At 34.7% G+C, this 6,542-nt stretch overlaps 1 non-coding gene across 1 annotated transcript; it reads left to right on the forward strand.

Moving 5' to 3' along the window:
• Nucleotides 1-1,839: 1,839 nt before the first annotated feature.
• LOC118147024 (U6 spliceosomal RNA) lies at nucleotides 1,840-1,942 on the forward strand. Its single transcript, XR_004733206.1, has one exon. It is a non-coding gene; the product is annotated as a U6 spliceosomal RNA (small nuclear RNA).
• The last annotated feature ends 4,600 nt before the right edge of the window (nucleotides 1,943-6,542 follow it).

A 6,542-nucleotide genomic window follows, 5' to 3' on the forward strand; every position in this document is an offset into this window, starting at 1 on the left:
CTTGGTCAAGAGAATAAATCACAAGTTGAAAAGAAATATTAAAAAATTAGTACCCCCAAATTCTTAGAATTTTATTTTTATTCATCAGTTTTTCACAACTGTTATGAGCATTACTTAACCCATCAGGTGATACAAAGTTATAACCCTTGAACCCTTCTCAACTTTTATTGGAACTGAAGGAATTAAATTTTATTTTTTATAAAACATTCTTATACTCTCCTTTGGAATGATGAGATTTTCATCCCCGATGAAAGGCTGGGAATTTCTAACTCATGTTTTCTGAAGAAGTAGCATTAGCATTAGCAACTAGTGTGTCCGAGACAGGGGTGTCACTTCTCCTTCCCCCCACCTCCTTGCAAGCCCTACTTTATATATAAAACATTATTAAATCATCTAAAGAGAGAAATGAGACTCTGAAACATCAAAAAACCCTTTTGATCTAGAGAATAATTTTGTGTCATGATACATAACATGTTTAATTGCCTAAAGGAACAAAAAGGAAGCAAAGACTAAACAGAATGACATCAACATGCTCATGGTCTGGTTAGGGGACTGTTAGGTTGCAATTTTTTCATTCACTGCACTAACACCAGATGGTAAGCTGAAGTGTTCAGGATATCTAAACTCTTAGATAACCAGTGAATTGTCATACTTTTTAGCTGATAACAGATATGTTTAATGGGAAGGCTGACCCTGGGCAAACCCAAAATGACAAATTTTGCTTTTGGGTTTCTCTGCTGGTTTTAGAATCCAATGCTTTTCAATATTGACCCTAAAAATGTTCATGCCTTTCTTTGCTTAGTGGGATATCCCAGATATCTCTGTTGCCTTTAGATCCTCAACATTTTCCTAACCTTATTCATATTAAAAATTCTATGAATAATGAATTTACATCGGGTAATGTGATTGCTGCAGCCCCTGACTTGAAGGATTTTACAATAGGAAGTACAGAGAAGGATCAATAAAAACGCAACGTTTTAAGAAAGGTGAAAGCTGTGTTCAGAAAGCAGTATTGTCATAGAGAAGAGAAAGGAACCGGAGACACTCACAAAATAGGTTATGCTTGAACAGGATCTTGAAATATACGTAATAGCCATATGTCCAGCATTTTTAACCAGATACTGTTAAATGTATTTACTCTGCATTGTAATTTGCTCCTCACAGCAACCCTCTGTGGTAGATCAACTTTGACAAATGTACGTCATAGATAAAGCAGACGTTTAGTGTTGACTTAGCATCCTTCCAAAGTGAGAAAACTAATATTTAGAATTGAGGAGCTGTATGGAGAGAGCAAGGCGTTCTAGAGAAACAAACAGAAAGAAGGAAATATGATAGGAAATGGAGTCTGAATGGAGAACGTTTTATGTTCCTTAGACCTTGAAATTAATTACAATGGGGAGAAACAAATCTCAATTCGAAATCAACTGAATTTGCCCAGGGGTCTAACTTGAGATGCGTGTTGCAGATGGGAATTTTGTCCAAAATGGAGAAAAGAAATATAGTGGGTTTTGTTTGTTTTGGTTTTTTGTTTTTGTTTTTGCCAGTCCTTGAACCATCCCTTTGGCATCCTCTGTGTTCTCATTCAATGAAAGGTATTTATTGAACTCTTAGAATATTTCAGACACTCTTTTAAGTATTAAAAACAGAAGTGATGCCAGGATTAATTAAATACCGACACATTACAATAATCTATGCAAAATTGTATTTAGTTTTTAGTCTCTATATCCTCTTCTCACTAATGCATATTTTAATGTTGGCTCCCTGAGGATAGACCTTGTCAGCTTTGTCCAATCCATAGGAGTGACTTTAATGGCAGGAATTAAAGATCAGGTAACATCCTTGCTTCAGCAGCACATTTACTAAAGCTGGAGTGATGCAGAGAAGATTAGCATGGCCTCTGCACAAGAATGATACAAAAATCTGAATCACTCTGCATATTCAAGCTCAATGAGATCTGAGACAAACCTGAAAAACAATGCAAAGAAACTTCTAAATCAATCCAGGAAATAAAGGAGGGAAAAAAAGCATCTCAAGAAGTAATTAATCAGAGCTTCAAGAATCAAAAAACTCACAAACAAAAAATACGATTACAAGATTTATCAATAGATCAGAACAAGCAGAAGAAAGAATTTCAGAATGTAAAGATATCTTTTGAACTAACCCAGTCAGACAAAAGTTTTTAAAACAGTAATTTTTTAAAACAAACAAAGTATTTGAGAAACATGGGATTGTGTAAAGCAACCAAACCTATGAATTATTGACATTCTTGAGAGAGTAGAAAAAGTAAACCTGGAAAATATATTTGAGGCAATAATTTAGTATTTCCCCAATCTCGTTGGAGAAGTAGACATCCAAGTAAAAGAAATCCAGGGAATGCCTATAGGACACTATACAAAATGAATATCACTCAGGCATATGGTCATCAGACTGCCCAAGGTCAATGCTAAAGAAAAGAATCCTAAAGGCAGCTAGGTCATATTCCTTGCAAAGAGAACCCCCATCAGGCTACAAGCAGACTTCTCAGCAGAAACCTTACAAGTCACAAAAGACTGAGGGGCTATTTTTGTTATTCTTAAAGGAAAGAAACTCCAACCAAGAATTTCATATCCCACCAAACTGAGCTTCAAAAGCAAAGAAGAAATAAATCTTTGCCAGACAAGCAAGCACTAAGGGAATGTGTTACCACTATACCAGCCTTATAAGCGATCCTTAAGGTAGTTCTAAACATGGAAATGGAAGAACAATACTTGCTACTAGAGAAGCAAACTTAAGTACGTATCCCAAAGACCTTACAAGGTAATCACACAATAGAAACAGAGCAACCAACTGACGACTTCATGATAGGATCAAAACCTCAAATATCAATGTTAACCTTGAATTCATATAATCTAAACACCCCACTCAAAAGGCACAAAGTTCCAAGATGGATTAAAAAATCAAGGCCAATCCATCTCGTGTCTGCAGGAGCTTATCTCAAATACAATGACACCCACAAGCTGAAAGTAAAGGGTTTGAGAAAGAACTATCACACAAATGGAAAAAAAAAAAAAAAAAAGTAGGGGGAATCACTACTCTTATTTAGATAAAATAAACCTTAAACCCACAACAGTAAAATAGAATAAATAATGACATTACATAATGACAAAGTGTTCAATTCAACAAAAAGACTTAACTATCCCAAATATGTATGCACCCAACATTGGGGCTCCCAGATGAATAAAACAAGTTATTTCTAGACCTACAAGAACACTTAGCCACACAATAATAGGGAGTTCAATACCCCACTGACAGCATTAGACAGATCATCAAGGCAGAAAAGCAACATAGAAATTCTGGGCTTAAATTCGACATGTGACCAATTGGACTTAATAGACATCTATAGAACACTCCGACCATCAACCACAGAAGATACATTTTTCTCATCTGCACATAGAACACACTCCAAGATCAGCCATATGTTCAGCCATAAAGTATGTCTTAATAAATTTTTTAAAATGGAATTCATACCAACCAAACTCTCAGACAATGGAATAAAAATAAAAATGAAGGCCAGAAAGATAGCTCAAAACCACACAAATTACATGGAAATTAAACAATTTTCTCCTGAATTACTTTTGGGTAAACAACAAAACTGAAGCAAAAATAAAAGAACTCATCGAGATAAATGAAAGCAAATACACAACTCCCCAAAAAACTCTGGGATGCAGCAAAAGCAGTGTTTAGAGGAAAGTTTATACTGCTAAACACCTACTTCAAAATGTTAGAAAGATCTCAAATTAAAAATCTGGCAGAGCACAGTGGCTCTTGCCTGTAATCCCAGCACTTTGTATGTGATAGGAGATCACTTGAGGTCAGGAGTTTCAGACCAGCCTGGCCAACATGGTGAAATCCCATCTCTACTGAAAATACAAAAATTAGCCAGGTGTGGTGGTGCATACCTGTAATCCCAGCTGCTTGGGAGGCTGAGGCAGGAGAATCACTTGAACACAGGAGGTGGAGGTTGCAGTGAGACAAGATCACGTCACTGAGCTCCACCCTGTGCAACAGAGAAAGACTCTTGTCAAAAAAAAAAAAAAAAAAACCCTAACATTACACAAAAGGAAATAGAAAAATAAGAAAAATCATCTCCAGGCCTGGCGCGGTGGCTCACACCTGTAATCCCAGCACTTTGGGAGGCCAAGGTGGGTGGATCACGAGGTCAAGAGATCGAGACCATCCTGGTCAACAAGGTGAAACCCCGTCACTACTAAAACTACAAAACATTAGCTGGGCATGGTGGCGCAAGCCTGTAGTCCCAGCTACTCAGGATGCTGAGGCAGGAGAATTGCCTGAACCCAGGAGGCAGAGGTTGCAGTGAGCCGAGATCGCGCCATTGCACTCCAGCCTGGGTAACAAGAGTGAAACTCCATCTCAAAAAAAAAAAAAAAAAAGAAAAGAAAAACCATCTCCAAAGATAGCAGAAGAAAAGAAAAAAAACTAAAAAAAGAAAACAAGAAAAAACAAAAACCAGAGCAGAACTGAGTAAAATTGACATCAAAAATCCATACAAAAGTTGATTTTTGAAGGGATGAACAAATGATAGTTAGATTAATAAACAAAAAAGAGAGAAGATCCAAATAAGCACAATCAGAAATGACGATGACGAAAATCACAACCAATCCCACAAAAATAACAAGGATCCTCAGAGACTGTTATGAACACCTTTATGCATGTACACTAGAAAATCTAGAGAAAATGGATAAATTCCTGAAAACACAAAACCTCCCTAGATAAATGTTGAGTTCTGAAATTGTGTAAGTAATGAAAAACCTACTAACTAGAAAGCCCTGGAGCAGATGGATTAATAGCCAAATTCTATCAGGCATAACTCAAAGAAGAGTTAGTATCAAGGCTACTGAAATGGTTCCAAAAAAACGGAAGTAGAGAGACCCCTCCCTAACTCATTCTACAAAGCCAGGATTATCCTGATACCAAAACCTGATAAAGATACAATGTAAAAAGAAAACTGTAGGTGATTATCTTTGATGAATATAGACAGAAACATCCTCGACAAAACACTAGCAAACTGAATCTAACAGCACATCAAAAGTTAATTCACCACTATCAATTAGGCTTAATTACTGGGATGCAAGGTTGGTTCAACATATGCAAATCAATACATTTGATTCACCACATAAAGAGAATTAAAAACAAAATCCATGCTAGTTACTTAATAAATGTTGACTGACGAAATGTGATGAGCTGCTAGCATCAATAGCTGTATTCTCTTTCAGAAGAGGAAATATTCTTTTTCAACCTTGCCACTATTCTAACTGAAATTCAATTATCCCTATCTCATATTTGCTATAGTAACTACAATTAACAGTTACCATAGTTTAAAGGCACAGCACAATTATTATAAATAATCAAGTATAAATGACCTGGAAGCATTTTATTCAACCACTTAGAATAAGCCATACATTTTTAATGAGCTGCAAAATTTATCATATCTAAAATATGTATATCATAATCAAAATATGAAAAAGGTTAATAATGCAGGAATGTAGAAAAATTCTAAAAATTATATACTAAATATCTAAACACCTGTATACAATATGAATATTTATGTATTTGTCTTTTAAACTTTTTGTGCTTGTGGGCATATTGTTTCTAAAGAGAACCACATCTATTTTATTTTTCTTTGAAAGTTATAGTCAGTATAAAAACAAAAAGCAAGCAAACTAAAAAATATTCCATGTTTTAGATAAATGTTGATCTTCAGTTCATAGATTATTATTTCTCTTTGGTCTATGGCCTTTGGTCAGATACAATATATAGATTATGTAAGTGGGTAAAATCAATAATCATATGTAGAGGTAACAAAGGGCAATATTTTGATACTGAATATAGAGTCCTTTGTTGGTATGTTACAGAAAACCTAAGAGTTTTATGAGATTATAATAAATGATAATGTTTTCAACATCAGCAACTGGTTATCTTTTCCAGGATCCCAACTAAAATTAACCCAGGAGTCCAATAGAGTGAAAAAGTCAAAATCATGAGCATATATATATATATATATATATATATATATAATATATAATGAATATATAAACTGAATTTATATTACATATGACATATATATAATAAATGTTTTAAGTAAATGATGGAACTAACGCATTTTGTAGCACCGATAAATGTTAATAAAAAAAATTCTGTGTACTGCTAAGTGGCTCCTTGAACTGAATAATATTGGTATGCTGTACATTTTAGATCAACTACTGATATTGTTTTACTCCACTTTTAAACTGTACATTAATTAAAGTAGAAAAAGATACTGAAAGAAAGATTTCAGAGTCCATCTCCATGTTAAAATGTTATGACCTTCAAGGAAAATCTGAAACTAATACGATAAATGTAATAAAGTACATGATCAAAAAGTGTGGCAAAAGCAATAAAGGTTAAAATATTAACTGCAGGGTCAATACTCTAAAAAGTGAGAAACAATGGAAGCCATGGAGACTGTGGACACATTTGAGAAGTTGCTGATAGAAGCATTGTTA

The sequence above is a fragment of the Callithrix jacchus genome, chromosome 13, assembly GCF_049354715.1.
Source record: "Callithrix jacchus isolate 240 chromosome 13, calJac240_pri, whole genome shotgun sequence".
NCBI lineage: Eukaryota > Metazoa > Chordata > Mammalia > Primates > Cebidae > Callithrix > Callithrix jacchus.